The 27,631-nt window shown below is 43.8% G+C and overlaps 1 protein-coding gene and 1 long non-coding RNA gene across 2 annotated transcripts in view; one reads left to right on the forward strand and one right to left on the reverse strand.

Annotated features, from left to right (window-relative positions):
- Window positions 1-6,663: 6,663 nt before the first annotated feature.
- LOC147752113 (uncharacterized) lies at window positions 6,664-25,928 on the reverse strand. Its single transcript, XR_015314995.1, has 3 exons — window positions 25,838-25,928; window positions 21,753-22,281; window positions 6,664-7,100 (listed from the first exon to the last, which is right to left on the reverse strand). It is a non-coding gene; the product is annotated as an uncharacterized LOC147752113 (long non-coding RNA).
- Window positions 25,398-27,631, forward strand: part of LOC111270576 (roundabout homolog 3) — a 60,075-nt gene continuing 57,841 nt past the window's right edge. Inside the window, exon 1 of the mRNA XM_022850853.2 lies at window positions 25,398-25,950. The gene's annotated coding sequence lies outside the window, so the exon portion shown is untranslated. The remainder of the gene's footprint in view (window positions 25,951-27,631) is intronic.

Below are 27,631 nucleotides of genomic sequence, written 5' to 3' on the forward strand. Positions count from 1 at the left end.
TTCCGTTTATATTAAACAGACGTAAGGGGCGAGTGTTTATCGCATTTTTTTTCCCGCATTTTGTGTCTATCTGTAAATGTGTCTTGAACCAGTGCGTTCGAGCTGTACTCTACATATTCGGAGCAAAGCGAAACGAGGCACTTTTACCTCTGAGGGTTCAGGTAACGAAAAGTAGCTTAGCAGCTTCAAGTGGCCGAAAGGTCAAACAGGACTAGGAATATTCGATTACTCATATTACGAGGACCCACTATCATTTGTCGCAACATCACTAGCAGCGGCAGTAGAAAGAAGATCTCACTGCGTTAATATCACGGCGGCCTTGCGTGAGATGCGCTAAATTACGGCTCATCTTTTTGAAAACTTTCAATAGGATAACGGCGAAGAAGGCAGCAGAGAGAACACCGCAATAACGGATGCTGTTGAATGTGCTCAAGGAAAAGCAGCGTATCAATAAAGGACAAAATCAACAGCGGCCATACATAAATGTAGAGATTGACCCTTGCGGTCATTGGCCATTTTACCTCAATGTCGCCATCACCGCTATCGTTCACATACTAGTAATCTCGTAGACATTGTACAAATCGTTTCGTACAAATAATTTTGAAACAGCAGCTTTTTCCCAGTTCCGCTTGCCGCTATTGGTTTGATAGGGAACAGAGCAGGGAATCTGCTTCAAGTCGGTCCCATCGAGCTGTTGTCGTCGTCGAAGAATACGATTGAAATATATGAGACATTGAAACAGACGACGTCTTAATAAATTCTGCTGATATTGCAATGAATCACGAATGATTCGGGGGTTGAAGCATCGACAAAAACCCATGTAAGTTGCCTATATCATATGTACCTCTGCATACATGACTAGCGGTACGAGGCTAATCCAAACAAAAAGCTGAAACTGACGCATTTTTATTCTAATCGGGTGGCGCAAAACGAGTTACCATTTTGACGGTGCGACCTCTGATCCTTCGCTTTCTCTTCTAACAGTCATTATTATCAAGCGCATTCAGTTCGGGAGCTCATTTTATATTTAGTCATCCTCTTACGTATTCTACAACTGTGAAAGCATCAAAGGACCCGTATGTTTAAGTTCTTAAAGTTAAAATACATATCATATATTTCGTGTAGCTAGTACGCGGTGTTTGCTTCGCTCACGAGGAACAAATAATCGCTATGTTTATATAAAAGGCGGCCATGGATACTTGTCTGTAAGGTGGAAACAAATATTCACCGGTCAATTCGCGTCGCGGTAATCGCTACCGGCGTGTCGATTTTAGCACAACCTATCATCTCTCTTAGAGAGTTAGTCTCAGTTTTTTTTTTTTTTATAAATACCAGTCGTTGACTGTATCTCTTCAATGAATTCTACCAAAATGCGCTATTAATTTCCCTCTATTATTCGTTAAGACCCGAGAGCAGCTATGAGATTGGCGTGGTTAAGTGACAACTAAATCAAATAGAAGGCATAACCAGATTTCTTAGACTAGTACATATGTGACACTCTCCTTTGCACTGATTTAATAAGACACGCTGATTATTACGCTGTTATCTATCGGCGCCAAGAAGCAGCAGGCGGACGCGGGCGCGCTGGCATTCTAGTAGCGCCCTAAAAACGCTAGCCCGCTTTACCCTTCGCCAAGCCCCTTCTTCCCACAGTCACTAATCTCATCTGTTACGCCTATCCTAGAATGTCGTTCTTGCTCATTCTGCCATTTTGGCAACGTTTGTTAATAAGCGGCGTCGGCAAGGGCCTATTTAGCGACAACGACAAAAGGAACGCGACGTCTATCGATTCGAATAAAGGGCTCAGTTTTATTTTCTCTCATTTCAAATATGCCTGCACGTACATTCGCCTGTATACCATCGCAGTCCAAGAAGAGACACTCACGCGTTCTCGCTCTCTTTTATTTTGGCTTGGATTTCTTGTTACCCTTAATTAAGGGGCAGGCCGGACAACTGAACGCCAGGCACAAGCCTTCGACAGCCGGAAATCGATTTCTGTTGCTGCTGATGCTAGGCCAATCGGCATCATGTGTAGCTGGCTATTTTTTTATAGTATAATAGGCGCCATCCATACCCAGGGTTATCTGACTCCCCTTACAAACATGTTATTTTCATTCTTCTAAAATTGAAGTAATGCTAGAGCAAGGCCCTTGCGCACTAAAACTCACTTCCTAGCAACGTTTTATAAGTGAAGGTGCCCCACTCTTGGTTAATGGCAGAACCGGCTCAGCCGCGCTGGCCCTAGTTACTTCGCCGCTAAGTGTCATCGTTAACGTTGAAGTTACATACAGAGTGAGCAGTGCGCCACTGAGATAACACCAGATGCTTCTGCGAACTGCGGATGGCGTAGAGACAGCATCCGTGTCGGCGACGGGGGTTACGTCGGCGGCCATTAACACGCTGTTCGCCCTAAAACGCACTTTATAACGTCAAGGGCGTAGGAAAGAATGTCACTGGGCCCTTTCGCTCAGGTTTTACTTACTAATAGACTATTCATAGACTAATAACTAAGTAGCGGAAGAGGCTATTGACTATATTATGGAGACGCCGATTAAAGTGTCTCATGGCACGTGACTATGTGCCGGTAAGCGAGACCAAGCATAAGATAGATACGAGCGAGCGTTCCAAGCTCACTTGTAAATAGCGCTCGCAACTATAAGAAATAATATATATGTATAAGGGAACGGAAGTTCGATATCAAACGCGATTACGTCTAAAACAGGCAATGTAAAAAAATTTTGTATCTAATTTTTAATGAATGTGAAGTTTTATACCCGGAAATATATGTTTTTGTTAATACGTTACATTCCTTCACTTTGAAAACTATTTGTTTTAGTAAACTAAATATTGCCAAATGTCGAGGATGCACTCTGTTAATAGAGTAATTAGTCGCGAGCTGTTCTATTCTTATTGCCCTTTCGAATTTTTCTCGATGCCCTTTCTTCATTTCGAACAGACGCAGCGTCACCATGCTACTGGATTACGCAGAAATTGCCGTTCACTACTTTGTTCATATCACCGATAGAAGCAAAGCAGATGAAGAATAAGCTTCAAAGTAATCCCAACTTGAACTTGCGCTTCGGGTTGAATTCCGTGATGTTGTCGTTGTTGCCTTTGTGCCACTCCTATTGTTGTACGCCAGTAGCCAGCAAGTCTAACCAAGAGGACGATCATTCGCCAAAGTCGAGCCAATGTCGTCCACTTTATCGAGGATCGCTATAATCGGGAGTGAGGCCTCAGCTAAATCAAATAGACAGCTCAAGATGGCACGATTAATTTTCGCCCGATTGATATATCTAGTACGATTCCGCTACGTTGTTACTCTGGTCAGTTAAAATCTACTTGCTCGGCTAGCTTCAAGCCATGCCGAAGCCTTCTATAATTACTATCGGGCTCAGAACGATGGATACGCTAATTAGACGAAACCTGGTTAGCTGCTCTAATAGTGATCATGTTATAACTAGCCTTCGTACGTTTACAACCGATACCATCATACTCGCGCATGAGACAAGCTGGGACTATGATCGAAGTACAATGTTGAAACCGGTAACTTGAACAACTTTCAATGCTTCATTTCACATTCACTTTTCAATACTTCCAAATATTATAGCCATATATGGCATAGAACTAGATCTTGAACAGCTTCTACACAAAAACCCGAACTTTTACGGTTTTAGGAGATTCACTGCGAAGAGCATTAGAGTAAGTCTTGCCTACCAACTTCAGATCAAGCCTTAAAGCAAGTCGATAAACTCTTCTAGAAAATGAATTTGATTATAATGAATGGTCAATTATTATTATTACTATTATCAAATATCGCTTACATAAAGGAAAATAAATTCTATTAGTAACATGCCCCAGAAGCCTCCAAAGCTAACGCTGCTAAAAGACCAATCCCCACAAGCAGTTCCTTGACGTCCAATCAGAAACAATACAAGAACAATTTGTTCTTAGTATATAAATATTGTTTGTTCCGTTTGTGTACAAATGTTTTCCCTGACCTCTGCTCTTGAAATGTCTTCCCGACTTAAACAGCTCCAAATAGTAGTTCAGACAACAATTTTCATGTATCTATCTTCGAGTCTCGTAGTTATCGTAAAACAATAAACCAAAAAACCTTTTTTTTAATAAGGATTCGGCGTTCTGTCAATGGGCGAAAGTGTGACCTAAGCCTGGGCGGCATATGTTATTCCTGTGTGCACTCATGCACGCGAGGCCTACGCAGTTGTTTCGTGTGATACTTCTACTACCGCATATATGTGGCCTATATGTCGTACGTACGTTATATGTATACTTCTAATACCACATACTGCTACGACTTAAGTGCAAATGATTCGATATTTACCAAAAGTCCTGTCCGATACAAGCTAAAAGGGCAAGCAAGCACTACGAACCTCGAAGCAATATTAACGTACCTTGGAATATTCCATCCTATAAAAAACTAACAGGAAAGTACTGCGTTTAAACTCTTCCAATGTCTGGTGGCTGAATTAAAGGATCTATATGAAAATTCGTTTTTAATCCTAGCTTCACTAGCATACTATTATCGTACGCCTGTCAGACTAGTAGTCGTTGTCGGCTTTCTGGGTATATTACTTCCGTAACTGCATTGTGTAGGGCGGTAGGGTTTTGTTTCGTTTATTTGCTTTGAGAGGAGGGTAATAGAAAGCGACAGTCCTGACTATCCCTTACGATGATGAACTTAGGGCCTAGTCAGCCAGACCCGTTATAGTTGATTACCACGCAGACTCTTATAGGCCTTTCTGCGACCACACATGTGTTCCAGCACTCGTCTAACCTCCATCATGGGTATAGTTCATCGGGCTACCAATGGGTTGGCGGCGAGATGTGCTATACGCTGAGGTAATGCACTCAGCGGATGAATCGAGGATCCGTACGAGATCATTGCCCTGTCTCACATTTACCATTTTTCCTATCGTTTAAGTTACGTTAGTCTTATATTATTGGATGGTCGGCCGGGTGCGGTAGCGCATCCCCTTATTTCTATCGCCTTCGTTCTGCCTGCATTTGTTCGCACCACATCGGCTACATCAGGTCGAGCAACGATTTCCGCGGGGTTATGCAGGTACAGCAAATTTTACACTTCAACTTATTCAATGTCAGTTCCCGCCCAGTGAAAATGAAGACTATTTATTTTTAAAGATATTATAGTAATTACAATTGCTAATGCTACCGATAACACTAACAGTACGTTTAGTTGGCTTCGAGAAAGGTTTGTAGCGCCTCCTAGTTGTTGTTTGTAGCCCTATTTGCTAACGCGGTCTCTGTTTAAGGCTCAATAACTGGCTAAATGGGCGTTGCTAAGCAAACTTGTCCAAGGCTAAGAAAAAATAGAGGAAAATCAGGGGACCGCTCCTATATACTGATATTCTACTTGTGTAGTTGTTGCAAATTGAGTACACCGACGTTTTTGGGTCATTGTATGTTGCAGTGCATTCATAGATGCATATAGGTATTTTCCTCGAAGGGGTACAAGGGTTTGTTCAGGTGAATATTGACGATGATGATGATGATTCAGCTTATCCAAACGTCAATGCTTCGGCATTTGGCTCACCTAGGACAAACCCATTTACAATGGGACATCATCAGGGTGGTGTTCTTAATCTCCGGGCGTACACCTTCTTCCTATTCGATGAGAGAGTGAGAAGTTGTCCACGCGTGTTATTTTCGCTTGAACGACTCACTTCTAGCGCGTGACTTTTGACATCATCCTGACGTACCCCACCCACAGACTGACAACGATGGCCTACCAACGTGCGAGACCCTTTAACTATTGGTGTGAGCACTCTGCCAAAATTGGCTATGCTATTGTCAGAGGTTTCCTAGACGGCTGTTCTCAAATGAAAAAAAAAGTCCAGAAGCATTCTTGATTAACGCGCCCTCAGTTTCTACAATGTACATAATAGGCTAAATATGACTATGGATAAGAGCAGCGTTTAACTAGCCTCTTTAAAACTAAAAGGTTTTAGTATACATTTGTTTATAATAAGAATTCTTAGACACATATACGTAAGAGCTTCAGCCTAAAAATCTCCATAAGAAATATTGATGAAACAGAAAAGCAGCGAGTGGCGCGGACCATATGATCGTGTAAGCCAAGTCAAACACGCCTACATATATCAATATTATCTCAACTGCATTATTTCTTAATTTTCAGAGCCGCCAGCGATACTAAATAGGAACATGTTCGGGAAAAAAGTATTACTTAATTTTACGTTTTGTTAGAGAATTGCTTGTAAATATAGGATCATAAGAAACGAATATATAATTTACAACAATACAGTAAGACAATGCTAAGCTAATTGAAATTAAATACCTGACCTATTGTGCCTGTAAAAGTAATAACCAGCTGCTATAGGCAGAGAACTACATTTAAATAGGCAGTGTTAACTAGATGACACTTGTGTCCCCACGCCCCCCGTGTTTCTGATCTAAAAATAACTGGTCTGCTTTCTATTTTCTTATGACGTTATGCCATTGTACTACTAGAACTAGCGGAACATCAAACACGCGAGAGTCGTGGCAGACAATTAAATCCGTATACACAACATAACTCGTATTTTCCAATTTTGCCATAAGCAATAATTACGTATAGTAACTGACAACAGTGGACGACGTTATGGGTAACGCGTAGTAACTGAGGAACGCAATAGCCGCAAAAGGCAAATTGACTCGAAGATAACGGTCATGAATATAGATAACTACTGACAAAAGCGACTTCCTTAATGAAAACGTAGCATAACAGCCTTGCTATTGCATTATATTAGCAACAAGTTGACCATAACCATAGCAGAGTTCTAAAAAGCACCGATGGAGCAGCAACGTCACTCGTGATCCGTCGTTTTAAATCGATTATGGCTAAAAGTTACACATTCCCTACATGTTTGATGTGTTGAACGAACGTTTGGCTTTAGAAGTCATGTGTTTTTCCTCCCATATTTTTCAATGTCCAACTTCCGGCCAGCCATGGGCGTCCGTGATCGCAAAGCAGCGGACCATCGACGGCGACTTCCCGACGCGACAACTCGATGGCTTTTCCTATAGCCGCCACCAGCTTTTATTGGAACACGGGCAGAGACCTGTAGGAAACATACGAATGTACAGTAATAACCAGAGAAGCTTGTTAAGCTTGTTCGTCCTTTCAACACGACCACGGTGAAGCTACCATAAGGACCTAAATACTCCGCGAACTTAAGGCGTCTGCTGCTTCTAACTGCTGTTTATTCTTCTTCCAGACCATTCATCTCGTCGCACGGTTAGCAAGCTTTTTCACTGCTTGGCACGCGTTGCGGCCAAAGCACATCTCTACATTGCAGTACGATTAACTACTGATAACTGAAGACAGGCGCACCGACTGGCATGGCGGGTGCCACTACTACATAGTTCGGTTTTGACAAGAACGTTCTACAGTCAGAACGTCATTCCAGCTGGGGCGATGGAGGTGCAACGACGGCAGCGACAAAGCGGCGTACGACAATTGACCCTCCAAAACAATTCCTAGTAACGTCGTTTCTAACGTTTGCTCCTCCAGCTGTGGTTCGCCTTTAAGCCGCATCTTCTACGAAACGAAAAAGTAACTAAAAAGACGAGAAGATGAATGAGAACGCTGAGGAAAAAAGCGACCGTGTCGAAACGTATTCCATCGGGATACATTGCAAATCACACAACCTCTAGAATGGTGCTACCGCGACCATTCAAGCCTTCACTGCCCCACTGCACAACTGTATGAATGTGACAAAATAATGGCTCTTTTTTCTCGATGTTAGCAGAAAGCACCGAACGCGTTTGTGGTCGAAACGAAGCTGCGATGGGGAAAGGCAATCAAGGCTGCCATTTCTCATGGGCCTGTCTGTCTCATGTGGTTGCAGTCCAAACGATGGCAATGGAAGGTGACTGGAGGGATATTAAAGACATTGCGCGAGAGCACGAATAAAACCACACGAACCCGGCGGATGGGTTAGACCCACAAGTAGGGAAGAACACTTCAAATATTTAAGACTCACGCCGAAGTGCGCCGTGTCCAGCAGAGTCTGGCTTGGCCGTTTAGGGTTTTGACAGAGCCTGAAATGGAGGTAGCGCTACCACCGGTGGCAGCATTAGCATATGGCAGAAAAAAGCTGCGGAACAAAGACGAAGTGCGTACAACATAAGAGATCGGAGCGAGTAAAGCTGCACGCTACAGCAAAGGCTCTTGAGAACTGCATGTGCAGGGCAACCGGCTGTTATAATAGGGGCATACGTTTTATAACCGAGGGAGGCCCGCTGTGCTTCCTACGCCTGTTGGAGATTGGACGATCATCGGAGCGGCCCGGACTGGTTTGCTGCCCGCCGAAATGACCGTCCCTTGCAGTTTAGGCATCGGAGAAGAGCTGTCGACCCCAGCGAAATGCAAAGACGGAGAATGAGAAGGTGCTGTGCATGAGACGAAGACAAAATCTCTGTGTATGTGTCCCTAAGGCCCATGTATTCATGCGCCCCACCAAGACGTATGTACCAGGACAGAATATTTATGTCCATTTTAGAGAAGGACAGATGAAGTGGCAGTAGAAATAAGCGAACCCACACCACACGATATGTATTCCGCGGCTGAGGCTCCGCCTGGCAAAAGGTTTTAGAGCGAAGGAAAGAAAAGTAGGTAGTATATAGGAGAAATGAGAATAAGAGAACGGATAAGGACGGCGTTCGGTAGTATAATTCAGACATGGATGACGTGCAAACGCGTACGATACCGAAACCTGGAGCGTGTTAACGTTCTCGAACGAAATAGGTTGAGATAGCCGCTTCAGGGGGTGCTTGTCGGGTACAACCCTCTGTACGGCTCAGCAGACGCAGAGGGGGCGTACGAGTTATGGGTATTCCGAACAGACAGAACGTGCTCAACGGCGCAAGCGCAGCAGCAATTCAGATAGCGGTGCTGCCTTTCTATGGTCTCAACACCGGCGATGCTTCCCTCACTCATCCAGGCACTGCCTCTTGGTCGACAACCAGTTCAAGCGAAGAGCTCGTTTGACCTCCGTTTCATACGGATGCAATGACAACAACGTAGTATATAGTGACAACGCATATAGGCGCATATGTGCGCAGATGGGAGAACAATTCAGCAGCGTCCGCACACATCCACTGCTGCATTCATCTATATAGCGCAGACGTGGACAAGCCTACACGAACATTCGCACAAAAACATACGTACAAACATATATACAGAAGTATATATTGGCGTCGGATAGAGGTCTCTTGCGCGACGGCCACATGAGGCCGATTCGTCCCTGCATCGCGCTAGACTGGACACCAACTGATACGAGCGACAGCAGCAAGCCAGCGTCCGTTCATCCGACATTCACTTAGCAGTAGAAGCAGTAGCAGCAGCCGGATAGAGGGACTGCTCTCCAAACACTTGTGCTGACCCTGCTCGCTTCTGTCCCAACCACCCCTGTCCCCCAACCTGTCCCGAAACATAGAAGCTCTGGCAGCTTAAAAGAGCCACTAACGCAGATGTCCAGACACGGCGCTATACGGAAGCGATAAGGGAGCAAGAGAACGTGTGTCAGAGCTGCCGGCGGTTCGCTAAACAGGCCAAACCGGGTGGTAGAAAAAGGACCAAGTATGTCGCCGTCGCTCGTTCTTTTCCGCCTCGTCTGTAGGTATGGGCTGATAGAGATAGCTTACAGCTACCGGTCTGGTGGCGATAGGCCTGCTGCTGTTACTACTACCACTTCAGTCACCACTATAGGTTTTACCTCCACTGATCCTACTATTGTTTGTATCAGTGGCAGTATCGTCGGTCCTGCTCATCGCTTGTATCTGCCGCACTCTCTCGCTTTGTCTTCATCTTTGCCTATGGCTCTCTTTCGACCTCTAACAGAATATATACAGAGAAAGGCAGCACCGGAGCTGCGGCATGGTAAGATGGAGGGGAGAATATTGGGGCTGGCAGGATGACTGCCGACGCCTGACTGGGGAATAATGGGTGACACCAGTCGCTTCGGTGGCCCGCTTCTATTGCTCTGCCGACTGTCCACTGTCTACTCATTCGCTGGTGCGTTCGCCGCCCGGTCTTTCTACAAGAAAAAACGGGCCAGCTTTTGCCGGCAGGTCTCGTGTGACCGATGCTGAACAGCAACGAATGAAGGCAAGCAGCCGGCAAAACAGAAGTATGGTGTGAGGGTAAGGCATGTGCCACGTCTGAATGAAATCCCAATTTGTTGCCCCAAACCAAGCTGCCAGCTCCCCCTTTTGCCTTAACCTCAATGCCAGCGTTGTCTTAATGTATTGAGCAAAGGGGAGAGTTCGTTTTCTTTTCCGTCAGAACAGCAGAAACTGTGCAAGAAGGATGACGGAACTAAGCGAACTTTCATTCCTTACCTAGCAACCTTTTTTCCGGGGTTTATGTCATTCATTGTTTGTATAGATGTGCGGGGTGATGCCTTTGTGTAGGTGAGCACGTCTGTAAGTGCGTGTAAAGATATCTAAAAGGCGTTGTTGGTTGGTTGGTTCGGCCATCTAGCAAGCGACGGCGCCCGCTATCTGATGTTACAAGTATTGCCCAGTATGCCAGATGCTATGCAGGAATCCGCCGGCAAGGCTAAGCTATAGTAGAAGTAACAGTAAGGCAAAGTATCGGGCATTGTGCTATTGAAGTCGGCACCGGAGGGTTAGGTTAGGTTAGATAGAGGGAGGTTAGAGGCAGGGCTGGAGCAGATGTCAGATAGCTGAAGCCAGCTGGTCATTGCAGATACGCACAGACGCGCAAGCAAATACAAATCCATATTCGCGTAGATACCTTCACATAGAAGCCGTCGCTGGAGACACGGTATCTTGACAGAATCATTCCCTCATTTTCTACCCTTTAGTGCTTCGGGGTGCTGGAAAGTGTAGATGAATCTATTGATAGACTGCGACTCTGCTGCGAAAAACTAAATGGCATAATCCACTTCAGCATAAAATCGCTGAAAGGAGACGCCACGCAAATATTTCATAATAACTGAATAATATTTTTGGGTCGAGCATTATTCCTACAAACGTCCTATTCCGCGGTCCGCCAAAAACCATCCACAAAGTGAACCCAGTCTCAACGTGGTAAATATAAATAAGAGTTTCTAGTACAGAACTTATCAACTTAACTGCTCAATAAGATATTATACCAATTCGATTTAAGGACGCCGAACAATAATATGATCTTCGGGCTCCCAGATCTGTTTTACAGACGATAGTATTTTGCCTAATTGGGCTCTTACTTCAAATATTCTATTCTGAATTTTACAAAATTACTTCACACCAAACAATTAGATGTTCTGATTCTACAAAGGATCATTCTACAAACGAAAATATATTAAATAAACAATTGTTTTCTCCTATTTATAATCTAATTACTGGAATCGTTTAAATGACACGAAACAACATGAAAATAATGCTCGATTGTTGAACAAAAGGCTTAAACACTACCGAACGGTAAAAACTAAAAATAGAAAACTTCCTCGTTTGTACGCATTTTATCATCAGAAAGACTCATATGAGTCCAGCATAACAAAGATACTAATCTGTACTTTTATATTGAATATGAATATAGTACCATATGCTTCTTTTTGTCTGTTTTTGATTTTTTACTTATGCCTAAATGAGCTCAGTGACTACTCATGTGCTTTCCTTGCTGCCAACAGCTATACGTTTTTCGAAATAGCTCTTTGACTATAGAAACGGATTCAGCAATGAGTAGATTTCCATTAACTTGCAATGAGGAAAATGTCAAAATTCATGTTTGTATGAATACGGAACTTACAATACGGTAGTGAAGATAAATCTAATTTGAGGTGATCTGCCTGGAATAGAAACATCATTGTTAGGTGAGAAACTAATCGTAGGGGTGTGATTATCCATTACTGTGTGTACTCGTAGTTAGTTATTCAATTATAGTCACCAGCTTCAAATAAATCACAATAGTTATTCTTGCTATAGGCGTTATTAGAAATACACAAGTAAACGTCTCTGTCTGCACGATGTGAAATTGCGTCTCGACTAGAAACATGGGCTAACCTAAATCTAGTTCACTTTGAGCAAACGCCATTTGGTTTTTGTTGAAACGCTGTTCTGTTTTGACACTAAGCGGGTAGCGGTCGGCGTGAGTACTGATACCTTCGGTCATCCCCGTGTTACGCGGATATACAAATAAAGTCCTTCGTATCACACTTCTCTTCTTCTGTAACCGCGGTACATATGTGTGTATTAATTTGTCTTGTTATTATCGCTCTTAAAGTGATAGTTCTTTTTTTGTCACGAGAATGGATTCGGGTGAGCTCGATACTTTGTTCGCATTCCAATACCATTCCGATTAGGTCCAATGAGCAATAGACGCTTTACTCATGCCCCTCTTCTTTGCCCGCTCATTTTTATTGAGCTGCTCATGTTCGTGTAACGACCTTTTCAGTGCGATCCGCATGTTGAAAGCAACAAAAGAGAAAGATCTATGCGCGCTAGCTGCCATTAACACTTAGCAATTCGAGAGCTCTGTGCTAAGCCTGCTGAGCCCTGTATTGGAAGAGACACTAGCACCGCAACTACAACGATTACTGTTACCGCCGCGGTCTTTTTCTGCTCAGTGCACTTGTAGATGAATACATCTACCCCCGCTCGTCGGCTGCTAGCCTCTCCTATGGCCGGTTCGTTCTTCTTTATGCCTCCAAGCCAGCCCAACTACCGACGACTCATCTTCGGAAGTTCGACGGCGGCAAGAAACAGGCAACGCAAGCGATGGATCAAACCCATAGCGCCCAAGAGCACCAAGGCGCGTATGGCGAGAGCTCTGACTAGCGACGGCAGTAACAGCATATCTTAAATGAAACATTATCCTCGACAAAGAACCGAAGTCCGATCCGCTTTTCTTTCGCTTTCAGTTGTGCCGTTCTTCGCGAGTATCGGCGAATAAGAAACACGAGAACATCGTTGATCTTGAATACCCTGCTGGTCTGGTCGTCACTTGAGCACTTGTAGACGCTGGGTCGGGTGGATACATAGTAGAATGACGCGTGGAATAAGTCGAATGCGAAGGCCTCTTTGGGGCTAGGCTTGGTGCCGGAAACTGATCCATACATTCCCCAGCAATAGCAGCTGCACTGGCAGACATCTGTAGCTTTCATTCTAGGACAGCTTTCTTTGCAGTTCCTGCGAGTTCTTTCCTTGCGGCGCTTTAGGCGACTTCACTACACATAACGATCCACGAGATTGACTGAGCTAAGGTTAGCCGAGTTGCACTGCTCTGGCCTTCCGTTTTTAGTACATCCGAGCTTCAGTAAAATCGAAGCGAGCCAAGCAGAAGCAAGCCGTCTGGCCTCTAATCTGATGCTCCCTAATTATGTAATGCAGCAACGCTGATGCTTAACGTGCCGCAAGGTGCTATACTGTCAACCACCGAAAAGAGCAATCCAGTAAAGCAATCTCATGGGACCACTGACATCAGGAGAACAGGGGCAGTAGTTCCCTGGCGATATTCTCTGACACTGCTCTAAAACCCAACCTGCTTAACCTGCGGACCCGAACTGCTTCACTGTCGATATTGGCTCTGAAAAGCACAGGAAGAAGACCATTGCTTGCTTTTGAGACCCGGCCAATACTCTTGCATGTTAGTGCTGATGTATGACTCAGCGAGAACTGGCGACGATGCTACAAGGAAACAAAGGTTGCACTCGCCGCTAGCAACAATAATAAAAATAGAGGCCTGACAACAAGGGTCGTTGCGAGATCGATGGATGGCGCATTGACCCCCCGCTAGCGCCTACGGTACGGAAGTCTCCAACAGGGATACGTTTACGAAGTTAAAGCATCATTGAGGCCAAGTAAATGGAAGTCTCTAGCCAGACGAGATCTAGTGATAGCGGCACCAGAGCTCACTAAAATAGAAGTTATGCCGAAGCTTCCAACGGTGTGAGCTGCTAGTATACAGCTACATAGAGTTGTTGGCTAGGAAGGCTGCTTGATAGTGCTTGGTGTTCACGGTTACTGGTACAATACATCCAACAAGCTTCGTGCGAAAGGATGAGGTCTTCGTTATTCTCTAATGCGCGCTCTCCCTATTCTTTGTCTTCTAGCGCATAAACTGATACTAGCCGGGAAGTTGGGCTGTGCCAGCTAGAGACGAAAGTGACGAAGCCAATGCAAGGAAGGTAAGGATGTCACACGGCCGTTACAGTAGTAGCAGCATCTAGGTAAGACGTGACTACCTGACTGAGCGTGTGCCTCTATCCGGATACTATTATATGCATATATATCAGCATGCTAAGGTGGGGTGGTTGAACTTGTGTCGGGCGTTGTTAGCCCCTTTACAAGGGTTCGACGGCTGAGAAGGTGTTGGAAACTAGGCAGGACACACCCCTGCCACCTCATGCGACACTAGAGGTGACTCTGCTAGATGTACCGCATCTCCGGTAATTGCCTCTTCGCGAGAAATGAGCATGAGAATGTTAAGGAAATTCGGATTAGGCAAACGCCAGGTGGGTGACCACCTCTTGCCGGCGTACCTGCACACCTTGCACACAGGTATGCTACGAATTTAGATCAGTACGCATCTTTTTTCCCATCTCTTATCAATATACAAACTACGAAAATGACTAAGGCTATTGTTACAATAAGTTATACTATTTGAGAGATTGATTAACAAACTGTAAATCATCATCACAGGTTAACAGAAAACCGATGATTGGCCCATTTCTATAAATTAAATGATGGTTACGAGTTATTGCACCTACAACTGACCATGCTAATTAACAACACTACATTAAGAAAGGTTTACAATAAAACGTTGAAAGACAGTACATAATGATAATATAGTTACATTATAAGACATTACAATAGCCACCGCTGCGCTTGCATTATTCAGTCTCCATCAGCCTGTGTCCTTAAGCCACGCACAGTGATGTATATGTATCTCACCACAACTACATGATAACGCTGACCACTAATAGCTTATACAGTTACTAACAAATTGCGAAGTAGACAAACGTTTATGTGAGGATCCTGTGGCAGTCAAGGGGCGTCCTGGTATCCTGATGTGACAACGATACGCCCTGGCTGCTACCACAATCTCTACATTACTTGTCCTCAACTTTATTGACTTCATCTACCGTAATCCTGGACATGATTTTCTGTGAAGCCTTGCTGGTACTGCTGCTGTCGCGTGCCGGTCGCACTTGACTTTCTGACGAAACCTGCCATCTCGATATATCTAATCTCCAAGCCTCTCTCCTAGTTTTTTTTCACTGCCTATGGCTGATGAGCCGTGGAGACCCCCTTCGCTATGCTAAATCACTTCGGGCCTTACATCGTGAGGCCTAGACCATAAGTCGCTTACCCGCCACGCAACATTCGTAAGGACGGCAGTGGCATTGAGCCTAACAGACCGCCATCGGTGGTAACTCGGATTCTCCTTGTTAACTAGGCTGGTTCGTCGTCGCAGTCATTCTTTCGTTTTGTTCATTTTTTGGCTGAACCGCTTTTTCTGGCAGAACTCCCACTGCGATGGCTCGATCCTAGGACGCTGCACGATCCGTCGCTAGCCCTGCTATGGTCACTGAATTCTGTTCTCCTCGTTTTCGTCCCTGCAAATGGCTCAACTACCTCCCGTGGCTCTCCGCTAGCTACACTTCTAGTCCCCGTTTGCCCATTTCCCCTTTCGCCCGTTTTATGGGGAAAGAGTAACCGACGGGGGCCCGAAAAACATGCCAGGCGGAGCAGGAAGGCTACAGCAGGCTGCAACCAACCAGCCATGACGACTGTACTACGGAACGACTACCGGAAGTCGCTGAAAAGCTTCCGTTTTAGAGTAAAGGACGTCGTCAAAGAGAAGGATGTTAGCTACCATTTTTATGTCTTCTCCTCTGGAGCAGCGTTTAGGCAGTGGTCGGTCTGTCGTCTTTTGGGACTCGCTCCCAATCTCTCCATCAGCCGCTCGCGAGCGTAAGCGTCCTTCAATGGTATATATGTATGTGTATCTGACTTTCCTCCTGTTCCATTCTTAAGGTCTTCTCTTGAAGCATCTCTCTAATTTCTCTTCATTTATCATCCCAGGACTGTCTCCAGTACTTCCTCAGTCTTTTGGGCGGCGGAGGCAACGACACTAACGACAGCCCGGCAGCTGCAGGTTCATGGCCGCAATAGCCAACGTTGAAAGCTGTTACGAATTCCCTCTTTGGCCCCCTTTTGTTCTTATCGCGCTTTCTCTATGAAAATTCACACGCAAGAATCTTGGCGAAAGCACACGCCAGCAAGGGGTCATGGAATAGTCAATTCTCTCTGCGAAAGTGGCAAGTAAAGATGTGCTACTGAATGGGTAAACGCGTATAGAGGAGAGCTACGGAGAATAGGCTTTGCGTGAAGAAAAAAACAAGCACGCAAAAAAACAGAAAGTTAGAAAGAAAGAGAAGAAACGGAGCGAAAAAGGACATCCTAATTTTTACCCTCGAATGCCTGTCCCGCGTTGAACGTACGAGTATGGGCAAAGGCCTTCGCGTGACGCATGCGACTTTGTGTGTGTGTGTGTGTGCACGATCTTCTTTTACACAGATGTTTTAGTATGAATACGGCTGGCTGTGTGAACAGAAGTATACCCGACGTTTAAATATGACTGGCGTCAAATATTATACCATACACTGCAAAGCGATCGTGTCCCCAGTCAGCCCACTTTGTGCTTTGCCCCGTTGGAACGTAAGCGCTTGGGTGCTCCCATTAGGAAGAAAGGTAAAGCGATCGAGACAAGAGACAGCAGCGGGTTAAACGGGTTGAAGAAACGAGAAGAGAACCGGCCCAAGATGACAAGAACGACATCATACAGCTGCACAAGAACAATGCACAGCCTACTAAGAGAGAGAAATATCTGGCTATAAAAGTAACAGAAAAAGATAGAGACCCAGCCAAACGAGGCGGCACATGACTTACATGACAATGGCAACAACTGCGACAAGCTGAAACGTGTCCCCTAGTGAAATGAGTGAGGAAGCAAGCAAAGACTCTGGGGGGAGCAAAGGCGGACAGAAAGAGCTTAGATCAAAACAGTGAGAATAACAGAAAAGCGAAAAGGGCAGCGGTGGTATTGGATGCAACGTCTTTTTACACTTTCACATGATACTGAGGGAATAAAAACCAGGGAACATTTGACATTGGAACAGTGTTCCGAGCGATGTTATAGCGACCGCTTACTATTCGATTAAGGACTCAGCTAGACTGGGCAGTTTAGGTACGGATCGCAAGGCAAGCTCTTGTTCGGTTAATATAATGTACCCTTTAATCGAATCTTTTGAATCGACTTCACAGCGCTAAAATTGTTAGCAGACCGTCAGAATTTATCAGGCCTTACAGGTGGTAAATAGCATTTACATGCAAAATATATACATAAATAAAATCATTAAGTGTTGACTTTACGATAATACTATGAGAGAGTTAGGAATCGCTGCTGAACAGACGTTGCTGTCCGCCTGCTCCTAACTTCCCTGATTAACAGATTAGCAGTTCATATAGTACCATCGACACGGGAAGGGGCAAAAACACTCACAGCTTCTTATGCAGTCCCATTGTACAAACCGAGCTATAAACTGAGGATTTCTTCTGTGGTGTTTTCCGTTTTTACTTTATGTATGTAATTCATTATCGATAATCTCTACTACATAATCGAGAACAATTAATATAGAAATATAGCCCCAAAAGTCATCTGCTGGGCACAATATACGATTATAAACCGTACTATGCAGTTTAATTCGGAAGTACGTTCTCAGCAAAACAACCTTTGATCCAATTAACTATTTATAATAGAATCTACGGGAAACGTTAACCTTTACACAAAGCGTATTTTGTAGACAGGGCGTCTCTCTCAGAGGTTTCTAAGCTCAGACTAAAGGAAACTCCCCCAAAAACGCGGCTGAACAATTTTTTCGAGCGATTTTTGACGTAACATCGACGTATACGCTATTGCTTTGATATCTCTACTAATATCAAGACAAGTCTGTAGAAAGCCAAGGAATTATTTGATTAAAATACAATTGATTTTCATCTCTTGTCCATAAACCAATCGGCGCAACGGTTAATGTTGACCATCATGGACTTCTTTGCTAAATGCCCGACCCGAAATGGAGGGTTCGTGCCTGCACAACGTATGTCTTGCCTAATGTAAAATTAATTCATAGTTGTCATTGTTTATGTTTTTACGTTCTGCTAGTATAGTAACAACGAGGTCAGAAGTATATGAAAATACCTATAATAATGTGTATAGGGTTGTACTAGACTCTAATACATTAAACTGCCATTTGCAAAGTATTAGCACTGTATAGGGAATAAAAAATGACGAACGGCAATGCGTTACGAGCTTCGAATAAGGTCCGATTAAATAAAGCATATTTAGCTCTAGGGTTTAATCGGCGCTCCGTGTTTCCGTATACTAAGTACAAAAAGTCATTGAACTTTTGTTAAACGAAGCGTATAAACGTAAAGTATATATAGTTCACTGACAAATAAGAAAAGTTTTGAGTGAAGAGGTGTATGAAGAACAAAAATGTTGTGAATACCGAAGACAAACTATTCTTAATGACTGAGATAGACATACACTCCTATAATGTGCACTTTCTACTACCTGACTATTTAGCCGCACTCAATAGATATGTTCACGCAGTAATTAGTTGGAACTGCTACAGCTGTATAGTATAGCTTTAAAATGTGTAAAGTGTTTAGGATTACGAGGAAATATTTGTAGATCACCATATAATATAGATAAACACTATTTAGAATATTACTATATTACACAAATAGTAAATACAACCATTAATATATATATACACATATAGAGTGGGGCAAAAATTACGTAAGAGGCAGAAAAGGGAAAAAAGTGCAGCGCGGAGCAGCTTGTGTAACATAATAATTATCCTTTAAGAATGTCTTCGGCAAACGTGGGTGGTTCACAGCGGTAAGCGGAGATAAAATGTTCAGATCAGTGCCACAACTTGTATCGGCATCTTTCCTTCTTTGAAAAGAATTCAAAAACAGGTTTGAGAGGATAGAAAGGAAGAGATAAACGCGTCTTTGTGTGCAGCTGCGTAGTGTTACTTAGTTGAGACTTAGCTCGCAATCTTCACGCGAGTGATAAAAATGATAAAAAAGAAGTACGTATGCCTTCGTTAAAGTACCCGTTTCTTGTTGTTGAATGACGTTAGCATTTTTGGGAGAAGCTGTTCCCAACAGCCATTTCAGCCGTTTCGTAGAGCCACTTGAGAATCAACGAGAGCTAAAGGGCAGTTGTGACCCACGGTATCAGACGAAGGCGGGACTAGACGAGGGTTTCGTGTAAAAAGTAAATTGCTGTCAGGAGCATGGAACGACTCGTAACAGTGGCTGCAAAGTACGCTGCACGAAGTTGCACGCGCTTGCACGGGCCACGCTTCACTCACGCTAGTATATGAACACGCAAAGATACCGACACAACCTTCCTATTCCTTACACGGGATAGCGTCATTCTGGAGTCGAAGCCTTGGCTGGGCTGATCGCGGTGATGCAAAGCGTTACATAATTTACTTAAATATCAATGGCTCGTGGGAGAAGGAGAACACGTTGAAGCGTGCCTGGTGTTAGGATCGCCATAAGGGCAGTGCGACTCTTTCAACCTCTCGCTCCTTTCCATACCTTTGTGCGTCTTGCTCTGCCGCTGGAACGAACGAAATGGGAAACGATATTTCTTCAAAAACAGCGCAGTAGCTACAGGATCGTGAAGGTCAGCCACTGTCCAAGTGCAAGCGTACTGCCGATGGGCGCTGTCCATATGTTCCCCAATTGTTGGGAAACAGGTTCACCTCCATCAAAGGAGAATTGATCATCGATGCACCGGTCACTCCCTGCCGCCCCCCATCACAGCAGCTAGCAGCGACTGACGCGACGTGCACTAATTACCGACTATTGGATCTCAAAGAACAAATTAAGTCTGGCCTTCTCGTCCTGATCTTCCCGCCCTACATAGAAGGTGAGCAAAGCAATACTGTGGCGCAAGCGCCCAGTTGATGGTCGAACTGCTTTTATTTTAGTAATAGCAAATTTCAACAGAGAAATTCCGGACTATAATGGTAACACACTATGCCTCAGGGCATAATTAGTCAAACAAGCATGATAATTCTAAAAATTGGCACCATGATATTCTGTGTTTTATAAAAGTTATGGATGGATGGATGGATCATTTTATAATGTTGTAGATAAGACACTGACTACTTTCCAATACATGAGTGGAAAACGGCCTGAAAGTCGGACATTTTTAAAATGAGAACTCCAGAAAAACCGCAAGCAAAATTGAAGCCATTTCCTTTCAACTTCCTAGTGCATTCGTTGATGTTTTTGTTACTTGCATGGTCCTTAGACGGTGCCTTGAGTCGCCGTAACAGTCTTGTCTCACACGTATGACGTAAAAATCGGAAAACGCCGAGCGGCCAGAAAGTAACATGAAATGAATAAATAGATAAATGAATGAAAGGCGGAACATTTTTTTACCAAGCGTAGCTGTCGTTTAGTCTCGATGTAGACGACAGGCACCGTATTGTGCGCCAGTATATTGCAAGAGTGCATTGGCGTAGAGCCCGCAGATCGGCGAAAATAAAAAAAAACAGTTGGGAAGATGTTACATCCATGCCGCCGCTGTCAACAGCTGCAGCAGCAGCTACAGGTGCGCCAACAGCTCCCTAACATTCATGGATCTTCAGGCTAAGATTTATTCAAGGGGCAACGTAAGACTAGGAGAAAGCGCGCTGGCAAAGCTTGGTGGAATGACAAGTAAATGGACGGACGCAAAAACTAGCAGACCAACAAAGATATAGACAGATGACGCACGATGAGATCAATGTGATGCCCAGGTTCCAGCCTCAGACAGCACCACGTGGTACAGAGGAAACGAAGTTGCCAAAAAGTAAGGTTTAGCGCATTGGTATTTAGCACATAAATCACTCAACAACAACAACAAAGACGGCGCTGACAACAACGACAATAACAGAAATGTCGTGATTAACATACGAGCACATCAAAAGGAAATTATGCTGTATATTGAGAAAACAGAGTACCGCGTCGAAGTTCAACATTGTGGCCTACAATACATAGCTACTATAGAGCTCAGCAAATAGATATTCGAATATGTGACCTAGCCCAGAATATAGACCTGTGCAGAAGCAAGCTGAGAAACGTTTACGTACATATCAACAAATTAGCCATAATGATGCTTATATCGCAGAGGTGAAGCGGGTTACAGGTGTTCACATAACATATCCTATTAATTTATAAGACTAATTATAATGATGGTTCAATAGTGATACTTCTATAGATAAATGTATAAGATTTGACCGATTTCAAGATCTAATAATAAATTTGGGTTTTTCCAAATTACACAACGGTTGATTACTAGGAAATTTTCTGAGCAAAAGCAATTTGACAGGGGATGCGCGAAATTAACAACTCATATCTGTCAAGGTAGAAATGAAGAGACAGATTCCAAACTTGATTCTGTGCTGTTAATTAATGTGAGTGTTCAAAAAATCATCAGTCGAGCAATTTAGTGCAAATGATTTTTCGGCACTCACGCGGTGAGAACAATGCGCAGGGCCTCCTATTTACGATACTCTAATATATGGCGAAATCAAGAATGGTCACAGATGAATTCTTCTCTCAACATAGGCACTTTCAAACAATCAAGAGTACTCTTTAGATTAAAATTAAATTTATCTTGCTAAACTTACTTATAAAATTTCAAAAGCACTCGATGACGCCTAGCCACTATCTTCTTGATTTCAAAGCTGTTTGGACGCTTTCGTAGAGGTAACGACATTCCTCGAAAAGAGGCATTTTTTAATGTCGTTTGTATGAATCACGGATAACAACTGGTGATTGAAGCCTTTGCGCGTTTTTAAGTTTCATAGTAGAGAATTGTGATTGCCGATAAAATCACTTATGTATCAGCGGCCAGCAGAAGTGCAACATCATTAGTACATGGTTAAATAACACTTACTTTATGACAGAAACTCTCTTTTTTGTTGTTATATAGATCAAAACGATTATGATAATTTTACATCTTCGTTTTTTGTAGCATAAAATGGTGTACCTGCATCACAAAACTGGCACTTTGTGAAATTTTTGAACTCATTCGGGTAATAATCCTTAGACAGCTAGTCAGTCGGCGTTGGCTACAGGTGCTCTGCCCGGTTTAATTTGAATAGCTGCACAATCAGCGAGCGACTTCATATTCGATAAGAAGGGAACGTGATAATCCTGAAAAGCGTAGGAAGTCAAAATGAGCGAGTAAACCATGTGAAAAATCATAATCATCAGCCCCACAGACGATCGTGAAGCGTCCAATGAGCTAAGTTTGTTCATCCATTGTTAGCCATGATAGGAAACATAGTTATCTGCGAACCTTCGAAGCATGTGAGAATGTCCCATTACGCTTCGATAAACTGCCTCCGCCAGCCCTCCCATGATCCGTAAATAGATAAAAAAAGGAGGTACGGGATTTGCGCGGGGCACAAGTAGAAAGGAGGCTGATCAGGAGTGGCGATCATAAACATCTAGAAAAACACAAAAAGCTTCACTCTATGATAGGAGGCTGTATCGCAGATTCGATAACTGCAGCTTCGACGAGAAAACTTACGTGAGAGACTCTTCTTAATATTGACTATATGTTAAGCTGTTTTTAACTTGATATATTTACGGTCTGTATTTATTCAAACACATGATTTCATCGATGTTTCAGAGTGTGACCAAATATGGGTGATGTGTACTCGATATATTGTTTTGTGATTTCCGTGCAAGGATTCACATGCGGCAATGATACTCCGGAGTGAGAAGGCCCTACAAGTATTGACAGTGACTTCTTCCTGCTTTTGTACACTAAATCCACGATGCAGTCAAAGCGCGGGGCTTAAACTTCCCGCTTACATTGTCTTGTCTGCTCGTCGGTCCGAGAACTATGTCTCATTATCATATTTTACACTGTTTTCATACAACTTATACCACTATGCCCCTAATTTGTACCTGGTTGTCAGTGACCAGTCTGTTGTTGCGGATTGTCCTTTTTTACCATCACTGACAGCATACGATAATGGGTATAAAACAAAGCCCTAGTCAATTTGTTCTCCTGTGGCACAGCTTTCCTAGCCCGTATTGTCTTCATCGCCCGGTGCGTATAGCTGGGTGATATCCGATTGTACGTGGTTGTTATCTAGTGGTCAATATCTCTTCGCGCTGCTCCATCAGCTACCTCAGGCGGTCGCGTTCGATGGCGCCACAGTAACGACTCCTAGCATTTACCAGTAGCAATGCCAGCGGTACGAAGAACAATAGTTAACTTGGACTAAAAGACACTGCTGTGGATTTGCTCCAGACGGCATCCGTTTTGCGCGTGTGGCCCCACTACGCCGGTCTGTTGCGAGCGATTTTATAGTGGATTTGCCTCCGCACTAGCTACCGACAATCTACTGTTCCCTCGAAGATATATTGACTGACTTGCTTTATCTCTTTCGCCGTTGTTGTCTGTTGCCCGTTCGCTTGTATGCTACGCTACTGTGGCTATCCAACTAAGCGACTTGGCTCATGGGACAAACGGCCGTTACCTACCACAGTGTCACCCAGCGGTAATAATGGCAGACACAGCAACAACATCTCTGGATCGAGTTGCATCAGGCGGCTTGATAGAGCACGGAAACAGCCAAACATTCGGAGGCGGCAGGCGCTCGCTCCGTTGACGATTACGACGTCGCCGCAGCCGCCGCTAGCTACGTCGTTCTATTCAGGTCACCCCGGCCGTGGCGGGGCGACAGCAGATGGGGGCGGGCCCCCTACATCGTGGTTCGCGTCGTATCCTGTCGTACACCAGCTGTGCGTGAAGCGGTACGCTCGATCCTACAGGTATATATATATATATTATAGTTTTGGACGTAACTGCCTAAACTACTATCGTAAATTGGTGGTATTGGTGTATTGCCAATGTCGAGGTTGTTGTTCCCAGAGTTTACTGAAAGACTATGCCGCTACACGTTCGTCTGCTTGGTGTCATTTTCCACTGCTACAGCCCCGCCCTCTGCCATTAGACTGCCCACGGCTGCTTATCTGGTTAACGTTTACGATGGAAGAGACTCAGAATTAGCTGAACAACAGCGCTCTGTATTACTCAATCAGCCTTTTGAACAGGCGAACAAGCATATTAAGGAACGGCGGCCTAGGTAATTGGATTTGTCTGCTATAGAAATAAACAATAAACGTAGATGCAACGGGACAGGGTCCCCCGTGGAGAGAATTTTGAATTCAGGCAGCACGCAATGCGTTGCATAGGTGCAATTGATATCTTACTTGTATTTTAACAATTAAATCTATTGCGTTGTCAGTATTTTATTCTGTATTGGAAGACACGAAGGACTGTGTGTCATAATTCCACTGATATAGCTGCAGGCCAACTTCACCTTATTATTGAATAGTTGCGCATATATGGGCACAGTATAATTAGAAAGCACATCCTTAGCAAATAAACTCACCCTACTTATGACGAATCTACTCGATTCTAACCGGGTGTAGATCTAATTAGTTTTCTATGAATAGCTCGACTAAGTCGCATGAAGCAGGGGTGCCAGTGGCACTTCCAGACATGCATATGCGTCCCTTAACCATAGAAGGATTTAATTAGGATATTTCCAGTGGCCTAGTCCGGAACACTTGTTAACTCAGGAATCTGTGGGAATGCAGTTACAGACATACATTATATATATATAGTGAACAAAGGGATTGTTCGAATGATTCTGCATAATCGTGTTAGTTTTCGATTGAGTCAGGGCGTGAAAAAGCCAACGAATGATTGAGGTTTTGGGGAAATTATTATTCATGTGATTGCTAAGACTCAATGCCATAAAAATGAAATAATTCAGAGTTAACCCCATATGTTCCCCCCCCCCCCCATTTTACACCAATTAGGAATAAGGGAACATGTAGAACGACTCGAAGTAGTCGACCTTCGCATGTATATTCCAATATCGATGCTCAGGTTCGTCTAACTATCCTGAACGATACAACGAGCAAACTGTAAGGAGTAAATAGAATCTCAATTGCTTTAGACGATTATTTTCTCAATTGCCACGGTGTTACTGCTAAACCGTCACCACTTGGCCTAGTTGATCTCAGTTAAGAACTCAATGAGCAATTTTTTAGCGTTCGACACAAACGTCCGTCCACTGTGTCTTGTATTTTGCGACTTGAAGCGTTCCTTCTTTTTTTCGAATCAACATTAGCAAGCAACAGTTACTCTCGCCCAATGAGAAAGGGCGTCAGCTTTGCCCTCTCTCACAGGCAACCGCCAGGCGAATGGCCATTGCTTGCGAGTGTCAGAGAATCTTCACCAGTCGGAGGTAGGTTGTGGGCGATTCGTGCGTGCGTCTCCGTTTTAGATGTGCTCCCAGCGGAGTCTCACACGCTGAGTGAAGACTGCTACTGTGGAGTCTATCAGCCGTATGGTTTTCGTTTTATTAACTGTTTAACAACTACAGCCGTTAAAACTCTACAGTTCGTGTGCATATATTGGAATCTACATTGATTCGAGTGTGTCTAGGTTTGTTTTACCTGGTTACATAGTTTTCATCTTCTGTCAATGACTACGTGGATTGTCGTTACAAATGTAAAATTAGGCTAAACGAAGCAGAAATACGAGGAAGTTAAGAAGCGAAGGTTGGTTACGATTTTTAATAAAAACGAAGTTCGCATGGCACTTATGGATTCACTGAAAAATTTCGCTTAAGCAATTTTATGCTTTTTGCCCTGTGAGGATCTTCCGTTTGAAACGTACCTTAAACTTGCAAAGAGAAAAAGGTGTAAAGTGTGCTTGGCAAAACACGATCGGATATTTGTGACAGCGTCAAAGAGATTAGGTCCTGGGTCAATTGCGCATACTTCGAAACGGTAAGTGAGCATTACGTTGTGTTTGATTAAAGTATCGAATTCGTGACGATTCTATTAAATGGGCAACACTCGTTAGCCGTACACATTTCGCACTGCCTGCACAACGTATGACAATAGCAAACAAAGCACGTATACAAAAACAGCCTGTAGAGCAAGTCAGAGTAATTCCCTGTCTATCCACGTAGCAGAATACTTTATTTCAAACGTGCAACAGTGTAAATAGGTGTTTTGATCACTCTATCGCGTATATACTTTCGAAAATCGCTTATAAATATTGAAGTAAATGGATATACTAACAATAAGGAAAGACGATTAAAACGAAGTAGGATTTGTTTCCCATGCTATTATCCTCAAAGTGATAAACTTTACTTGTTGCGCTAGAGAATCCTTTTCTATACAACTACGGATTTAAAAAAAATATTTAGTTAATAGGCGTATTACAAGCATGTCATTTGTCAATTTTTCTATACGTCTTCAGGTTATTTTGGCTGAGTTTGGAATACATGGCACTTTTGTAACGTCTATCGTGGATTGGAATATTGAGGTGCGCCCTTGCTGGTGCTTACGACTATCAACACCGAGATCCGAGAGACCCGCCAGTTTGCTTTGAATTACTTTAAAAAATTTTAGAATTAGTTATAGTTTACGTTATTTCGTACGCTAATTTGCCAAGTTTTACTTGATGTTCAGACGATTCTAGACGACGAAAATGGCACCATTGTGCACGTTACTCTATCTTAAGCTAACCATTCCTTGGGATAACTTCTTCTGCAAAAATGACTCTACACTTTGAAGGCCTTTAATTATTTATTTTCTTCTACAAATCTGATCAGGTTCAATTCTGGGAATGACTATTGCTCACCTGACACGAGTATTACGACTCAGTGTAGATAACTCGTAGGCGTTAATGCTTTAGACAAGTTCTTCTTTACTGAGACATGCAAGCAATACTATCTGCGTAAGGCGTATAGGCATATATATAGCGCGATACATACAGACCAAAAACAGCACTACCGACATCAGCTTTGTCGGAAGCTTGATGCGTCGCAGTTACTCTACGACGAACTTCATCATGTTATTTAAATTGCCTACAGGAGTTGCACCGTCAAACCTGACCTGTCGGCAGCAGTAGTGGCGTAGGCTACAGCCAAAACGAAGCGTGGTCTGGGGCGCTTGTTAAGCCTCAGGCCCTCCCGCCGCCCGGCTTACTTGCTTCTCTAGTTCCCCGTTCGTCGCGTTCGATGCCGCGTTGGGTAGCAAACGTCTTGAAATGTAGCTCAACTGCGAAATGCTAGTTGCAGGAAACAGCTTGCTACTGTTGCCGTCGCTGCTGCTGATAGTTTTTCAGGGTAGATTGGGGAGCCGACGCGCTTCACCAAATACGGGAGGAAGGAGTTGAGAGAAGGAGGATCCTTGGTAGAAGGGATGGTGCACGACGAGGGGTTCTGATGGTGTGACTCAAACAGTCATCCTACGGCCCACGGATAGCGGCGTCGAGCGTGAGGATAGGAAGGACTAACCGGAACAGTCCAGGCGGAAGGCCAGCAGCAGGTACTTTTAGTTTACGGCTTTCGGCGCCACCAAACACCCGCTGCAAGGTCTTTTACGGCCAAATATTAAACTAAGTGACCCAGAGAAGCGGTGGCAACGACGATGGTCGCCGTAGCGCCAAGATTTTATT

Source organism: Varroa jacobsoni, unplaced genomic scaffold (assembly GCF_002532875.2).
Source record: "Varroa jacobsoni isolate VJ856 unplaced genomic scaffold, vjacob_1.0 contig00010, whole genome shotgun sequence".
Taxonomy (NCBI): Eukaryota; Metazoa; Arthropoda; class Arachnida; order Mesostigmata; family Varroidae; genus Varroa; species Varroa jacobsoni.